This window comes from Haemorhous mexicanus, chromosome 9 (genome assembly GCF_027477595.1).
Source record: "Haemorhous mexicanus isolate bHaeMex1 chromosome 9, bHaeMex1.pri, whole genome shotgun sequence".
Lineage (NCBI taxonomy): Eukaryota > Metazoa > Chordata > Aves > Passeriformes > Fringillidae > Haemorhous > Haemorhous mexicanus.
In genome coordinates, this window is record NC_082349.1 from 15,317,501 (window position 1) to 15,335,747 (window position 18,247).

General features: G+C 41.7%; 1 long non-coding RNA gene across 1 annotated transcript in view; it reads right to left on the reverse strand.

The window, feature by feature from the left end:
- The window catches only part of LOC132331117 (uncharacterized), a 25,047-nt gene extending 7,382 nt beyond the window's left edge, over window positions 1-17,665 (reverse strand). Inside the window, exons 1-4 of the long non-coding RNA XR_009487496.1 lie at window positions 17,522-17,665; window positions 16,270-16,385; window positions 12,302-12,414; window positions 10,803-10,940 (exon numbers count right to left, since the gene is read on the reverse strand). This is a non-coding gene — a long non-coding RNA (uncharacterized LOC132331117). The remainder of the gene's footprint in view (window positions 1-10,802; window positions 10,941-12,301; window positions 12,415-16,269; window positions 16,386-17,521) is intronic.
- Window positions 17,666-18,247: the final 582 nt, after the last annotated feature.

Consider the following 18,247-nt stretch of genomic DNA (forward strand, 5'->3'; position numbering starts at 1 on the left):
TTCAAAAATCTCATCATGACGCTGTTTTCAAAGTCAAATAAGGAGCATCAGTGAGAACACATGACCCCCAAGTGGCTCCCCTCCAGCTTCATAACCCCAATTTATTTTTGACATTGCACCATAAGACTGAAATGATTAATCTATAATAGATTATCTCACAAATCTGCAACAGAAGAACAGAGGATATGATTTGCTCAGGATTTGGCACACTGGCAATGGCATGTCACAGCAAAGGGTTTAATGAATAACATACAGCAGAAAAACAAACTGGGGAGAGGCTGGGCTATTGCAGAGGGACTTTAACATGGTGCAAGGGAGCCCACCAACCCAACAGCTGCATTGACCACTGACCGATTGACTTACCACTAATATTTGAGTACATAATTTCCATTGCCTTTCCAGAAAGACTTCTCTAAGTGTAGATATTCCTCAGAGCCTGCCTTGAGCTTGCATTTCATAAGTGCTAAGTACCTATAAAATAGAACTAGAGGTGTTTACCCTACCTTTGCAGCTGTCCTGTGGGGTCACAGCATTTGTGTTATGGAACTGCAAAGTATAGTTATTTGTGAAAAGTGTTGAATTCCTGGGGGAAACACAAACAATTGGATGGCTATACCATGTACTTGTGCTACTGAGTGCTCATCTTAATTTCTGAGAGTAAAGGATGTTTGTGTTGAACCTCCTGCATAATTTACTATATTGTGAAACATTTACCATGGATAAATTTCAGCCTATGGAATTTGGTTAAAAAGGGCAAGCACATTTTTTTCTGTGACATGGCTACCCCTTGCACCAAACTTAGAAGCCAAAAGCAATCCTAAAAAAATCAGAGCAACATCCAAGTTCACAGGCACCATTTTCTGGTGACACTAAAAATGTATTTGCTAGTTAAAAAAAGTTATTGCCCTTTATTATAATTTAAAAAAATGTATTAGGAACACTAGAAACTTCAGAAAAAATCCTCTCTCACCTGTCTGACCTTGGCCAAATGCTGAAGAGCAACCATCAACCTGAGAACGGGACACTGAAAAATGGAGGGCAGAGTAAAGCATGGCTGTATTGTTATTGCCATTCAATGACACCTCCCTTCTGTAAAATCTCTAGTTCTCTTTTTACAGTATTTCCATATTTACTAAGTAACCTGGGGTAAATATGTTGGTCTCACCTTGATTTCTGCTATTTTCAGGAGATTTACCTGCCAGTCTAGGCTGTCTTTTCTTGGCAGAAAGTTGAGCAAAGTTCTCTGTGTAGTAACAGGTTTTATTAGTCTGCAATGCCCCTTCCCTTGACCTGTTTGGACTTCTCTTTTGCTAGTGCTTCTGTCAATCCTTGGCTTTCTGTGTGGGGCCAGTGAAGGTCTCACACTCAAGACACTTTGGCCAGAACAAAGACTATTAATTTATTTACGTGCACCATCAAGCAGCAATCGTCTTTAAATTGTTGGCCGAAGGCAAAAGGGCAAGTCAGTGCTATGTCTCATGGAACTACACGAGGATGGTGGCAGCAGGGTAGGTCTGAAAAGGCTGTGGGGCCAGAGAACTGCCCCATGAGCCAGCACTGTTGATAGACAGCTGTGACAGACAACATCAAGACCCCTCTGTGCTGTAATCTCCAGCCCATCAAAGGAGATGTTAATGGCTTCACATAGCTGGGGTTTTGTCCCAGAGGTGAAGTCTTTGTTTGGTTCTGTTGGTTTGTCTGGGTGATGGCAACTTTTCCCCTTTAGTCTAAAGACTCAACAGATGAAGCTTGCCAGGGTAGTGCTGACACTATCCAGCTTCTGCAGCAATGCACTACATAGCAGTGCACAACACAAGAAAGTAAAACAATATATGAAAACAGGGATGCTGCTGCCGCAAATCTTGGGAAGCTTGAATTTAAATACCTCCTTCTCCCTCTGTTGAGGCCATGCTTCTCCCTAGAGACTTTAGAAATTGGGTCTTTCCCTCACACTCATCCAAGGTCCAGGAAGGCGTTACATTTCTCTCTGCTAGGAAGTGAGATATATATGGGGAATTATGCAGGATTTTTGACCTGGTTGACAGCAAAGGCAGCATTAGCAGTTAAAATTTAGAGAGCAAAACAGTACTTCAAGCTTTTGGGGGACTGATGCAAGTGGTTCAGCTTGATGCAAATTTCTTTCCATTTATGAGCAATTTTATGGGCAAAAATATTGTCTCCATCTCTACCTCTAGGCACTCCTGACCACAAGCTGAGATCTCACCTACAGACCAGGAATGGTAGGATGCCCAATGCCAGAGATTGCCACACAGCTTGAATTTTACACATATGTGAAATATATACAAAATAGATAGGATTTCACATCTCCAATGGGAAGTATCAAGGGCCTTAGCAGACACAGAGGGCTGAAACCATCTGCATTGAAACAGGAGTCAGGGCAGGTCTAGGTCAAGGGCTTGGACTGGAAAGTAGAGAGCAGCAGGGTTTCATTGCTGGCTGTACAAAGATCTGAAATAACCCCCTGACTCATGCCTTACTTCCCATTCCAACCACAGAAAACCTGTTGTACTCATGAGACTCCTCTCATGCTTTGGGGTTATGTAAATGCCATGAAAACCCACAGAAAGGGATATGGAAAACCATGCAGATCCTGGTCCCAGTCAGCCTGAGAGCCTGTGTCCTACTCTACCACTGCTGCTTCCAGCTTAGGAGTGCAGGTGAGTGACAATGTGTCACCCTCAGTGGCTGATGGCCCTGGCCCTGAGTCCACAGAGTTCAGGGGTCTTGGCAGTACGGTGTAAAATGTAAACCAGCAGTCTTTTCTGTTGTTGTTTTTGTGAAAGCCAGTAATCACAGAACTAAAGCAGTTGGATGAATCACAATTTACTACCATGAACTCCTCTAGTCTGTGTTTTTCTAAAGGTTTCTAAAGGTTTTTTCTATTGTTTTGTCCAAAGTGCAGCCATCTCAGCAACCATAGATGCTGAGATGGCTGCACTTTGGACAAAACAAATGCTGTAACAGGATGTAGCTGTAACAAACCTGTCAAAGCTCATAAACAAATAATCGTCCATTTAATCACTAATTATTAATCCAATTCTGATCTTCAGTTACTCAAAATGAACTGTTTAAAAAAAGTGATACTTGTTAGTCTAAAGCAATTCAAAAACTCGTGTCCAAAAGAAATGCATTGGTTTACTGTGGAACAATCCATCTGGTATTACAAGAAAATTAGGACAGGAAAAATAAACCTTATCCCACAAAGTCAGCCATATGAGAGAAGATCCCTTTTGAAACTGCCCCCACCTGAAATCCTAACCTGAGTGCTGAAGGAGGCAGAAAAGTGTTAATGAGCAGGACCACAGCCTGCACCATATTCCTGCCCCTCTAAAGCAGCAGAATTACAAAGTGGATGGGCATGAAAGAAATTACAGATTTGCCACAGATATCTGCTGCTTAGTGCCTAAAAATTTAGTTTATGGAGCCTCTTAATCTGTGTATGGAAATGAGTCAACAGCAGAAGCACTTCTGATCTCCTTGAAGATTTTTAGCATCATCTCAACCCTTCTTAAAACATTTCCAAGCTAATAATATTGTATCTTGGATTTTAGTCGGGTTTTTTAAAATCAAAACTGTATATATTTCAAATTTGTCAAATGACTGGACAAAGCAGTGTTAAAAATTCAACTGCACTAATTACTAGCTGAGCAGCATAAAAACCTCTGAATAAATGTCAGTCTAGGAGATAAGCTCTTATCTTAATCTAATGACTCCACAGACTTAATTTGTCAGGCCAGCCTAGTTGATGAAAAACAGGTTTCTATTCTCCAGTGTTAGCAGCCACATCTTTCCAAATCTTTGAAGTTGGATAGTAATACCATCAGTGTCATCCTGCAAAAATCTTGTGACCAAGCCAATTCCATTGCTATTGTCCTGTTACACTAATTAAAGTTGTTTTACCCCCATCAGTGTGCAATAGGTGAAAATGAAGGCAATTTATTTTTAGATTTGTTATATTCTGGGATAATCATTCTTGCTTCCCACTGCCCACAAGGATGTGTTAATATTTGCAGCTCTCTCTCATTATCAGAAAGTCAGGGTTTTTAGCAGGGCTCCACAGACAGCACAGTGCTATCCCAGGACAATTCCTGCAGTGCCGACAAAGCACACAAGTATGTGTGTGTGGTTTATTTGTGTAGAGAAGAGTCATTTTGAGCTCAGCATTGAATTTGATCTTAAGAAATGATTTTAGGTTTTTGAATTTTTTCCCTAAAGGAGAATTTGACATATTAGAACTAAATGCACCAAATGTTCATGGTGTTTGGACAAAGCGGATTAACAAAGAGAAAAAAAGAAATTAGCTGCAGCCAGCATTTCCAGTCCCCCAGCCTTCAACTAACTCTTCTGATGGGAACTTGGTAGGCCTTTTGTGCAAGGTGCCCCATTTCAAAGGATATAATTTAAGCATGGTGCTCTTTATCCCAACCCCAAAACTTAGAGGGACATGCTTGGGTTTGAGGAGTTGGGAGATGAGCTTTATTCTGATGATACCCAGGAAGATGACAAAGTAAAAAAACCTGATAAAAATAGTAGTGCTAAGGTGAAATCTACTGAGGTGAATCCAAGAGGCCAGTCCTGCTCTGGGCTCTGTTGGCACTGACATTATGAACTTTATCAATACTAACTATATTGAGATGTTTACCTGCTCTATTGTATCTGGTTTTATAGCAGTGCAACTCCACTGGCTTCAGCAGCATTTCACACCATACAGCCAGGAAAAGGAAGTGGAGAGTTAGCCACCTTTTTCTGTTATTACAAAAGCCCTGATGCCCAGAGCTGATTGCTCTGAAGCCCACATTACTTCCCAGACTGGCAGGAGTGCAGGGTCAAAGCAGGGGTGCAGTACAGGTCATTCTGGGTTTTGTTTTGGAATGCTTTAGAAGCATTTCACTGTTTGGCTGGGAACACCCTCTTGGATAACACAGATTTAATCAATCAGATGACAAATGTCCATCCTCTCGGGTGAGAACACTGCCTACCTGCAAATTTAGTCTAAGTAGGACTGCAAGGGGACCACACAGATCATGTCCTGGCATATCTACAAAAGTATTTAGGAGCTAGTCCACATAAATTTTCTTTTCAAAGGCTCATGTGTGAGCATGGACAGCCAGTTTAGCATCTGAGTTGTCCTGGCTGTGATGTGAGTTGGGTGCCAATACTGTAGCAGCCAAAGCCTTCAAGCATGCAGGCCATCCTGTCTAGATGGGCTTCTTCACCTGCACAGTGCAGATCCTCAGCAGGGAAGACACAGAGGCTGAGAAGAAGGGTGGGATGCTTCAATAAGCTGCAAAAACCTTTAAATCAGAATTGCCCCAGCTAATTGAGTTCTGCAGCTGATGTATACAATGACCTGTTCTAACATCCTGGCTAACACATCGTTGCTTATGGCATCTTCCTCTTAGTTGAGAGCCATAATACATCTTTCTTCCTGTTTTACCCACAGCTGTGCAAAGGAGCAGAGTTTGCAGAGTAGTGCCAGGTGAAGTGTTCATGGTCCCTAATGTGACCCAGAGTGACAGGGTTGCTGGCTAAATTAGAGGCAGATTTCCACAGATATATGAGCTCTCCTGAATACAGATCAGTACCTAGTTCAGGTTTTTAAAGCTTCTAGGCCTCATGTTGTCATTGGCAGTTGAAAGCACACAGGTTTTTGAAAATCCCAGAGCCTGAAACATATTTAAGCACTGCTGCCTACTGTTTCCTTGGATGAAGACAACTGAACTCTTTGAAAGCACTAATAATAACAACAATAATAAACATTTGATGCATGGTCTGCAAGCTTGAGGCCTCATCTGACCAAAGCTGAATTTATATCCATTGATTTAATCATGGAAGTGATGGTTCGCCCTGAACATGCCAAATTCATTTATGTTAGGGCTACGGCCTAGAATAGCATTATTTTAGTAAAAATTAATGGCTCCTCATTTCTCCTGCTCTGAGTCCAGTTTGAATCTACACACCATTCCCAACACAGCTGAAACAGAAAACGAACATATTGAAGTGAAATTTTTAAAGTGATATTTGAACCCCTGCTCTCTGATGAAATCCCACCTATTGATCCAGTCAAACAACTGCAGCCTCCTCAGGTCCATCCTGCAGAGTCTCCTTGACCAGCTTATTACCACAATTCTTCAGGTGCACTGTGCTGTCTTTCAGTAGAGGACAGGTGCCAGCTAATCAAGTTGAAAAAAATGAAAACTCCCATAGATTAATTCCTAGTGCTGGTGAAAGACATGGCAAAATTCCCATGGAAACCAGTGACTGCTCGTCTCTTAAGACATTATCTCAAGTCTGAATTGCCATTGGAATACTGACTTCCTGATTTATGCAATGAGTTTACTTGGAATAATCAAAATTATTGCCTTTTCCTCAGCAACTGGAGCAGTGAAGGGGCTGGCTCACATAGGAGCCATTCCCTAGGGGTGGTGTAGTGGGATCCAGCTGGCTTGGGTCAGGCTGCCCATGCTTCAGGAGACTTTGTGGTTTCATGGCTCCCTTTGCTCCCTCTATACTCTCCAACACTTCCTCCTGTCATCCTGCTACAAAAAAAGTTTACCTGCTCTGGCCTGCAAAGGAGCCTTGCTATTTTTGAACTGCAGCCTATAAGAACAACTCCAGGTTCTAAGGAAAAACGAATCATTTGGAAGGAACCGGGTCCTTTATGGAAAAATATTGTGACGCCCAATTGGAGGGCTGTGGATCCAGATCAATTTCCTAGCAAAGAGGAATAACTCTAATCTAAATGTAAAAAGGGGTCTGTCATGGTGAGATACAAATGTAGGGGTAGCTGCCAGGTTTGAGATTGGTCTTGATGAAGTATTAGTGCTGACAAGCCAATAATGAGCTAAGGCCCGTGGTGAGGCTGCTACAGGCTGGAGCCACTTGGCTTGACTAAATGAAGTCCAAACGCTGGCACCACTGCTGGAGGCAGGACAGCAGTCAGAAGGAGCAGGATTTCTTCCTTGATTTGCAGCAAGAATGTCACAGTTCACACACCTTGTGTGCGAGTGCAGGGCAGTGTGTGCCTTGTTAATACCTTTGATGCAGCATTCCTAAAACGAGGTGTTTGTAAATTTTGCTATAAGTGTTTGAGCACAACAGCCTTAATTCAATGTGTCAGATAAGAGAAATTCATGTTGTCTTATATTTATGACTTATCACTTCTATCTTAGCACTAGAGATGTTTGGAGAGCAAGCCAACCCTTCAGTTTGTATTTTGTTTTGCTTTTTTTAATCCATCTAAGCCTTGTCAGGCAAATCCATAACATTTATATACCATTGCCATATCTGCTGCAGAATAGGTGGGAAGACACATCTGAAATACACTGAGGGGGTATTTTTATTAAGTCACAGGTTATGTGACTGAAGGGAAGGGTAGAGAATTGAAGAAAGGCAAGAAGTGGACACACTCTTGATGGGTACCTGATGCACATGCTATTGCATAGGTCAAGGAGAGCCACACTCAAGGGAGCACTTCTGATGCCTTGTATTTCTTGTGGCCCTTGGTCACAGTCAGGATTCTTGAGCTGAGATTGGAAAAAGGATAAGCCTGAACCCTCGAGTGACTAACAGATCCATAGAAAAACAAAAAACTTCTAAAGAATAAAGAAAAGGCCAGAATTCAAGCTGTTTGTACAAAGGTAAACGATCCCAGATCGTCTTGGAAATTTCATTGCTTAAGTGTCTTTGTTTAGGATCCTGCTACAAATGTCTTTGATGACCTGGGTCAGTATGGGTGAAGGGTTGTCTCATACCTAGAGGCTGGTTAGCAAATCTCCACTAACACTAAAACAAAGAGAACTGGCTTGGTAATTCTACCAGCTGATCATGACTGTTTCTTGAGATGGGGCCAAAGCAGAAGGTAGAAAGGTAGAAGGTAGAAAGCTGGGTTAATCTCCCTTGTTCCAATACATGCTGCACTGCCATTTAGAAGGGCTGCTGAAATGTTTGGGTGAGGCTCTTGCTTTTACAGCAGTGTAGTGCTATACAGAGAGTGAACAGCTTTGTGGAGACTGGCTTCCTGCAAGTGGGATGCTCTCTCCTCTTTCAAAGAGGTGACTGGTGTGGCCACTTCTGGGCACCACAATATAAAAGGATATAAAACTATTAGAGATCATGCAAAGAAGAGCTATGAAGATGGTGAAGTGTCTGGAGGGAAAGTCATATTAAGAGCAGCTGAGGTCAGCCTGGGCAAGAGGAGACTGAGGGCAGACCTCACTGCAGTCACAACTTCCTAGTGAGGGGAAGAGGAGAGGCAGGCACTGATCTCTGCTCAGAGACCAGTGACAGGACCTGAAGGAATGTTCTCAAGTCGTTTCATGAGAGAAGTCTCTCCACCCAGAGGGTGACTGGGTGTTTGGGCACTGGAACAGCTCCCCAGGGCAGTGGTCATAGCACCAGCCTGACAGACCTCAAGAAGCGTTTGGACAACACTCTCAGGCACGCAGTGTGACTCTTGGGAATGTTGTGTGCAGAGTCAGGAGCTGGACTTGATGATCCTTTCAACCCAGCAGATTCTGTGATTCTGTGATTTTGGCCTTGGTAAGTGCACACTGATGATTTTCTACTTCTGTTTCAAAGAAAAACCTCCAGCCACTCCCAAGTGCCAGCAACTATTTCCCCTGTTATGGGCTCAGTTTCCCTACACTCTCTGGGAGAAGAGGCAGATAATAAAGGGAGCAGTAGAGCTACACTGATTCTTGGGACTGACAGTAAAGGGAACACAGTTAACAGACTGAGTGAAGGGATTCTGATTTGCTTGCAGAATCCCATGTGAACTGCACTATTCTTCCAATCAAAGTGATTGTGAGAAATTCTGATTTTCAATTCTTGGTGTTTTGGTTTTTTTTTGCAAATGGGAAAGAGAATGCCTTTGTTCAATGACTGTTTAAAAAACTTCAAAAGAACTTGAATCAGTCCATGGCTGCACTATATACAAATTAAAATAATTGATTTCTTGGCAGCCTTTTAAGAGATCTATAAATTAAAGAGATTTCTGATACATTTTGGGAGACTTTATTTCATATTGGCTTTCAGAGTGTCCTCCCTCCCAGAGCTGAAAGTCAGCCACAAAACCAGACAGAGCCTCTCATTTACTCTGCCCTTCTGATTCAGGAGTCAGTGGATCTCCTTCAGGACCAACCATGGTTAGGCATGGTGGGTCCTGAATCCATGCCAGCTCTGCACCCTTCCCTTTCATTTCTATTTGAGAACTTTACATCAAGAAATAGAAACGGCCCTGAACCCACCCCTCTGGCAAGTTAGTTTCTCTCCTTTTCTCCATTAGTAGAAACTGATTCCCTCACCCAGTTTGTGTTGCACCTGGGCTGTCCCCATTCTGTGCTCTGATGGCAATGGGTTCAGTTCTATCTGTGATGACCTAAAAATAGCACTCAATTAACATTGCATTTCAAGAATTGGAAAATTTCCCAGAAGTCCATTCTTTTTTTCTTTTTCTGTTTCATTACATTTTACAGTAATAATACACAAGCCTGTAGAAAACATGACGGGTAATGAAAAAATGTAATTAATATAAGCAGTGTAAAGCATTTTTTTTCCCTCTGTTGTCCTTGCAGAAAATTACTGCTTTAAACTGAGCAGGATGTGAAAATGCATAAAGCAAACAGTAATATGCTGTGGTTTGTAAATATCTTATGCAAAATAGTTAAATCAACTGCTGTTTATTTTTCTTACTTTGTGTCACAAGCTCTTACTTTCTTTTTGTTCATTACTTTTTTCATTTGTTCTCTTTTGGGGGTTTGCTCTCTTTCATTTTAAGAATGTCACTGACTTAACTATATTTTTTTCTGCTACAGCTAATTCTTCTCACCATCTTCTCCTGTTTGCTGGCTCTGAAATGCAACATACTCTGCAAAAGTGTAGTGAGCCAGATCCTCACTATACTGAGGATCTGCTCTCTCGTTGTTTCGAGCTTAAAAAAAAAAAGAAAAGAAAGCACTCTTATGCTACAAACAAACAACTAATTATCCCAAATCCTGCAACAGCATTATGACTAACTAGCATTCCTGACTATTACTGTAGGATTCCACACTGTTTTAACAAGGCTGCCTGGTCACAGTTCAGGAACGGGCTGTGAGCAATACACAACATTAACTAGTATGGCACAGTATATGCCATCTCTCCTTGGAATATTTCTCTCTGGCTATCTGTAGAACTTGTAATACCCAGCAATATCTGAAGGTCACAGCAGAGCTTCTGAGCTGAAATACAAAACAGCATTCCAAACACATCTTCTGTGGCCAGACAAGAAACTGCTTATGGTTTATTTTCCCTCCCCCCTCTGTACAGCTGACATCCAACATTAGTTATTGTTTATTTTTGTCTTGTTCCTGGTTCTAAAGGTTTCCCTTATGGCCCTGATTTATGTGAACTTTCAGATATCACTTGGGGCTTTTCTGCTTCATCCCTTCTGATGTAGCTGGTTCCCCTGTGAAGGTAGGTTTTCCCAGCTGAAGATCTGTTCCTCTCTCCTGTGGCATTCTGTGCAGCCATTTGGAGTCCCAGATGTAGGAAATGAAATAATCCACGCTCATACAGTCATGAAAGTGCCCATCTGGCACACAGGAACATCACGCATTGGAAGCACACAAGCGTGAGCTCACTTTTGTTATGGCATTTCATAAACAGAGATGCAGTGAGCCAGCAAGTCAGGTCCTTTGGATAATAACAATCTCTCCATCACACGTTGTGTTTAAAAAATAGGGAAAGAAAAAATCAAGACAAACTGGAAAAATTTGCTCTGAGGAGAAATTTCTACTTACAAATGTTTTTTTTCCGAGCGTCCTGCTGTACTTACACCTCTCTGGGTGTCTCCACTCTCCATGTAGATTTAAGACAATGGTGACAGTTGAAACGTAGCCAGTTAACTCTTAGTTAGCTCTGAAATCATCTCTTCCTCACTGTTCAGTTCAAGGAAGAAAACATTAGATCATACTTACAAAAGTGAGTCCTATAAAAACAAATTGCATGTTACTGCTTTCTTATCACTACATAAAATTCACAGAAACAGTCTAATAAATGACCTCACCACTCAATTTTGAAGTATACAAATTAAAGACAGCAACAGATAAGCCAAGAGAGATTAATGTACAGTGTGTGTGCCTGTATGTGTGTTTGCATGCCTCTTGGAGAATATACCCATATGCTGTTGACATTCAACCTCTGGAATTATAATTAGGGGAAAAGGCAGATGTGTAAATTCATCTTGCTGGGCAGCATATATATGTTGCACTAGTCCCTGATTAATTCAGTACTTGAACACTTGAACACATTTACTCTAAGACAAAAGGTTTCTGTTGGGATATGTTAGCTAATAAAGGGGCAGAATATGATGAAACAATGAACAGCCCAAAAAGATGGACTAAGTTCAATACCAGTAAGCAAAATACAAGATTATCTATACTATTTTAGCTTTGCAAAGTAATTGAAAAAAGACATCCTAGGCATTTTGTTGGAAGTCATTGCATGCTGTAAAGAAATCTTGGGATGTAATAAACTTCTCAAAACCCCCACCATTAGTTCTTCTGACAGTACTGGATCTTCAGAGGGATTGCTGCTCAAAGAAATGAGATTTTTAAGGTCAGAAAAGAGCAGAAAGAGGTGTCAGGTCTCCTAAACTGTTGCTGGAAAACTAAGCCCATTCCAAAGAGGGCGTGTGGGCCTGCCAGGGGCAGAGACCTGTCACTCCGTGGTTTATGAATATTATAAATTATGGATAAGAGTAAAAGAAAATAGTATCTGAATTTTACATGACCCAGTTTTGTATTGTATTTGGCAAACAATATCTTGTCCAGTATATTTTAAATACTAAGTCCTAGGTTAGGAAAGCAATGAGATGTTTGTAAATATGATAACCATTACAATATACTGCTTCTCATTTGAAAAGCCATTTGTGCAAAAAATGATTATTGACCCATGATATGTAAATTATTGAAATACAAAAATTAATATTTGGGTCAACTCATGTATTTTTCAACCATGAAATGAAAAGCTCAGTATTCACATTCCAATTCATACATGAAAGCATTACAGCATTATTACTAGGCTATTGTATTAATTTATTATTGTCTTCGTTAATGACATACAGTTATAGCTCTACTTTCAAATGAGGAGGAGGCATTGTATGCCACAGTAATGTTTCAACCCAGGATGTCACCTATTCTGGGCTCTTTACTGGTGACAATAAGCCAAATTCAGAGCTGATATGGAAGCAAATATAAACAGCAATGCCACCATGAAGGAAGTTTTAGCCCTATTATACCTTAAAGGTTGTACAGGGAGGACTGGCTCCTGCATTGCAGCTCCTCTGTTCTGCCTGGGCTTGATACTCATCTCCTTCACTTGAGTTTTTCCCAGTGTGATGCTCCGTATTTCCTGCAATTAATTCAGAAATAACAGGATCAGTGCATTTACTGCTGGGAGGTAGAACCCTCATTCTAAGGGTTCTGGTTTTGCTCCCTCCTCCTTTTCTCTGAGTCATGGTGAGTCTGTGGAGCGCAGGGTTTCTAACTGCGCTGTGGGAGTACTCGCTCTTCCTGAAGGAGCTGCAACAGGCCCCTCAGCCCCAGGTGAATTCATTCCAGTGAATTCATTCAGCTCATGAAACATGCCAGGTTATGGCCCCAGAGACTCAGGTGCTCTCTGTCTCCCCAGGAGTGTGCAAGGCCTAGAGCAGCAGGCCAGCCTCTGTCCCTGGAGTGGCACGAAGGCAGCCTGTGAGCCTGTGATGAGGCACTTCCCCAGCCACTCAGAGCAAAGGTGCCTCAATAAGGTTGTCAATAAGGGCCAACCCGTGCAAGCGAGACCTGCAATATATTTGGCTTTTGGACTATTATCCATTACATTTCAAATGCATTGGCTACCAAGCTTAGCTGGATTGAGTCTGACTTAAGATCAACCATCCAAATAATTCATTAGTATCCTATAAACTGTGTGCTCCATCTTTGTGGCTTTTTATGCAAAAGTAAACAATGCCTCATTCTTTGTGCCATCAGGTATCGTATCACTTGATGGGTCTATCTCCTTAAAGAGATGCATAATTTAAATACAAATAAATGTATGAGTGAAATCCATGTAGAATGATATTCATGACAGACAAAATGAATGAAGAAGAGATGGGCAAAACAATTTAGATAATACCCAAAAGCAAAGCGTCACAGCTAAATCAGGATTAACCCATGAAGCATGATGTGTTTCATGAAATGACTTTGGTATAGTCTAAAACGACAATGACTCAAATGAATTAAGAAGGGCAGCATTGCATCAAGTTTGCTCCAGTGTTCAAACATGTTACACACGTACTGGATCATGTCTACAGGAAGGAGCCTGATTTTTTTTAGTTAAAATTATATATTATTATATTTACACATATTTTACAGACAAAACATTTTTAGTAATTATTTTGCATTAAACTATTTTATATTCTAGATAGAAATTATTTTAAGCAGCTTTAAAAGGCAATAGACGCAGCTCTAAATGGCTTGCAAGAAAAGGTAAAGAAAATCACAGTTAAAAGAGCATGTTTGGGCAGTGAAGAACAGATGTGGTACCCCAGAACCACATAAAATGGTGGTGAAAGTGAAGCAGTGGTAATGGTGGTGGTCAGCGATGTAACCACTGCCCTCACGGTATGATTTAGAAACTGCCCCCACTGGCCAGCTGTAGGGGAGGGGCAACAACCTCCTGGTCCTGCCCAATTAATCATCCTCTGGTTTTCTTAGTTTCTGGTGCAAAAGGCAGACCCAGATGACTAATTCTGGCAATAGAGGCCCTGCTTGTCAACAAGACCTCCCTTTGACAGAAGTGTGATTTGGTTTTAATTTTCTTTCAGCCCATTCATTTATTTGAGGCTAATGGCTGACATGAATCATAGCGTTAGAAGGGAGAAGCACGATTTGCTCTAGCAGCCTAAAAGGGATGGCATGTCCACCAGGGATGGCAGGAGCAGAGGGTGCAGTTTCTTGATGCTCTGGACACACGACATGGGGATTGGCAGAGCGACTCCTCCAAACCCAGTGTCCTGCCCTGCTCCCAGGGAGGGCAGCACCAGCTGAGAGCCAGCCAAGGTGGAAGTGGTGCTGTTTTGCAATGGATTTGGTGGGAGCCTCAAACTGACAAGGTGATGATTACTGTGGCCCCAACCAAGGGCGGCCTTTGTTTAACTTTACTACTATGAGTAAGCTGATTGACGTCACTGGGCTTGCGTGCTTAAAAGTTCTGGCTGTGTTAAAATACTTGGTGGGCCAAGGAATAATGGGTGTTTAGCACTTTGCTGGGCACAGCCTGGGACAAGCATCGCCCTGACCCTCTGCAAAGCGGGTGTGCTCATTCCATGGTTGCACTGCCCCACACTCCCCACAGCCCCGTAGCATTGGCCATTGCCTAAATCACAGTACATGTTGCATCGAGGCAAACCAAAATAGCAACAAAGTTAGCAGGAGTCAGCCCGCCTGACTCCGTAAGAAGCTTCAGAGTTTCAAAATCAATCTTGAATTTACCTCTAACCTTGAAAACAAAACTAATTGCAGAATGTAAGACTCCCTGAACATGATAGGAAACTTGATAGGAATACCTAGGAAAAAACATACACTTTGGATAAACCCCCCATTTTAATTGTATCAATTCTGCCAATTAATGATAATGGAAGAGCAGCCCAATTAGCTAAATAGCTAATAGTTTTATCAAGCAGAGGCTGGCAATTTAAAGCAAACAAATTCATTCTAATTTTATCCCCTTGCACACCAAGATGTTTAAAGGATAATGGGGGATCCAATAAAGGATATTGCTCAAATGGAGCTACATTTAAATCACCTAATGGCTTTAAGAGTTTTACCCCAATTAACAAAGAAGAAACATGAACATCATTCAGTGACTTCCAGCACAATCTTCATTAAAGAAAATCTTCATTAAAAAATAACATATCCTCCAACTAAGGGCAAAATTGAAAACATCACTGACTTTCCCCTTAAAAACAGTGACTTCTCCCAAAACAAAGGCTCCTCTATAACAGCAAAAGTATCAGAGAAAAAAGACTCTCATGTCTAAGCCTCAGTATATAAATCATCTTCAAACTGTGGTCATTAGTTTTAACATAGCAGTGGATTTGAATAAAGGAGATTGACCTATCTAACATATTTAAGACCAAATCCTACTGTTACCTAAATCTGAAATAAGTTAAGGCTATTGAAGAGAATCAAAAGCCTTTTCAAAACCAATAGCCAGAACAAATTCCCCATGATCATAATTTTGAGGATAAAAAATCCATTAAAGTGATGTCTTTGATTGCTATTAATGAAGCAATCTGGAATAAATCCAGAGTGATCCATATGGATAATCGAATCCCTCATTTTCTCACATTTTACAGATTTGGGCTCTGATTTATGTGACAATGATGGGCAAAAGGCTCCTTTCCTTTTGACTCCGGGCTGCCCAGCCTGGACAGCTGATGGCACGGTCTCTAAAGGGAGCTGGAAGAACAATGAACTCCATGCTCAAAGGAAGAAGAGCTGAAATAAATCGACTTCCAGCCTCAACCGTATATCCCCAAATATCTCTCCTTCACTGCAGGTCTTGTGAAGGTTACTGTGGACTGCAGAAACCACCAAAGTGCTGCTAATTAACTGGCACAAAGCTCCCTCATTCCTCAATATCCCCCTCATGGCTCAGAGGTGCTTGGTACTCTCACTGCCCTGCCAGGCTCAAGCAGAGACAGGGATGTCACCCACAGGGCAGAGGTGGCCTCCAGAAAAGCCCCAGGTAAAGCCTTTGGCTGAAGATTAGCTGCTTTTGGGGAAAGGTAGAAAGACTTTCCCTTCATTGTTAAGCTCTTGTTTGCCCAGTCAAGCAGTAAGAGATTTAGGTTTCTCTCCCCACCTTTTTTTTTTTTTAAATAATGTCATGAACTCAGAGACAGTGAACCCCCCTCATTCCCAGAGCTGTAGCCAGCTAGCTTCTACCTAGAAGCAGAGTGGGTGCAGAAGGAGCCCTGTTTTTCCCTCTGCCACCCACAATGCCAAGCCCAAAGTTTTACTGCTCTCCTTCTCTTCCCTTCTCTTTTCAGACAGATGATTCCAGCACCTCACCCCTCAGCACCAGTTCTATATCCTGACAGGCAGCAGTCCCTCCCTCCCCTTCACGCCCTGCTGCCAGTCAGATCACCTCCATGAGCCACCCTGCCTTCTTTCCTCCCCTTGCCCCTCCATCTCTTCTCCCACAAGGCTGTCATCTTACCTGGTGTCTTGGTTTCTCTTGCTAAGCTGACCATCCCTATTCTGGTTCCCTTGGATTCGCTGAAAAATTTGCCACTCATCCCAAATTTTGAAAATTTCATGAGAAGACCAGTAGTGCTAGAAAGGAATAGAAAGTTTTCATTTGTAACTTGGCTTTTTTGCTGCCTGTAAAAGTCAGAATTGCCTGTGGTGTGGAAACTGTCACATCCTGCAAAATGCTCCTGACCCCATGCTACAAGGCCAGGACTGGGCCCCCCATCTCTGAGCAACACTGTCTCAGTCAGAATTCAATAATGTACTTGTATTAAATGAACTGGTAGGAAGTGATTTTTATTTGAAACAAAATTTTAGATTTCAAGCATGAACAAAAAAGTTAGACAGCAGGTCAATACATTTTGTACAGGTATCACACTATATTTTGAACTTTCACCTTCATTATCATCCTAAACTATCTTTGAGTCAAATTTAATTTCACAGGTGTAACAGCTCCTTTTCCTTCTAATCTACTGACTGCACACTGAAAGCATAAGCTCATGGGTTCAGGATTTTTTATATACTTTTATCCAAAGCAGACTTTAGAAGTCTGATCTATACGTAAGGAATAGTTACTAACATAGCCATCTCTCTCAAAGAGATGAAATTTTATATAAAACTTTCACTCTGACTTCACAACCAACTGACAGTCACCTGTTGCTCCCACTCTTGTAACTCTTTTCTGCATTTAGTTGCCACTAAAAGATATGAAACTCCAAGCTGGTTTCTTTTACAAGTGCTGCATCTACCATGTCAGTCAACATGGATCCACGTGTCAGAGGTGTCTCTTTGTAAAAGGATGCCTTTGGGTGACCAGGGTCAGTAAAAACTGCTGGTTTTCCTTATCACAGTGCAATTAGGACAGAAGCTGTCTCCTTTTCAGACTCACTAAAAATGAGGTAAACATAAAAACCTAAGATCAAGAATACAAGGCTGAAAAAAATCCAACTATTCCAATATTTTATGACTGATAATTACCAGTAGTGGATGTTCACAAGCAGAAGTGCAAGAACAGGCCAGACACTGAAGTTTGGCCAATGTTATGTACCTGTGGCCTAGGCAACCTTGTTCAGACTTGGGCAGCATGTGGTGAGATTACCAAAATCTTCAAGCTAGATTGGAGGCCAGTTGTTGACAATTCTTGAGGCTATATAGAGATGACTGTTTTAATGTTAGAGTACAATTATTTTTTCCTACTTTTTAGTGATCTGATATGATACCTGCAGCTCATCGAAATGATCTTCATTGTTCTTTATTGCCCATGGCACTTTTCCTCAAACCCTTTAATCAGCTTGAATCCGAGAGGTGAAAGCATGAGCTTTACCATGAGCTCTTTAGAACTTCTGCTGACACAGTAGCTCTGGACACACCTGTGAAATGTTAAGACAACTGTTAGGAAAATTAGGAGAATTAAAGAAGTTGAACCAGCAATGGCAACATCAATATTCTCTATTAGTGACGGGAGAGAGCAACCAATTCCCTACCAACATATGCCCTTGCAGATGGATGTTTCTAAGAGCAAAAGTACTAAGCCCTGGCATTTTCAGGATGGTGTGGAGATTGTGGAGCAGGCATCAGGAATCTTACCAGTCCCAGCTGGGTGATAATCTACAATGGCCACAGTGCAGGTGGACATCTCACCTAATCTAAGGAGTATGCTTAGACAAGTATTTGGGAGATCAATCTCATTGATGAGATTTGACCTGGAAAGCACAGTATCTTTCATCTGTATGGAGGCAGTGAGTAAGATGGAAGGAGCATTTGGAGTGGAGTGATTCAGCCTGCTGAGCCCACCTGTCATGGCCCTGACAGAGAAGAACCTTTTCCCCATGAAGTAAAGCTATCAAAAGTTAAGAGGATTTCTTTGCAGCTGGACAGGGTAAAAGAAGGGATATGTGAAATTTTCTTCCCGGGGTTGTTAAGAGTCTCTACTGGCAAAACTAATG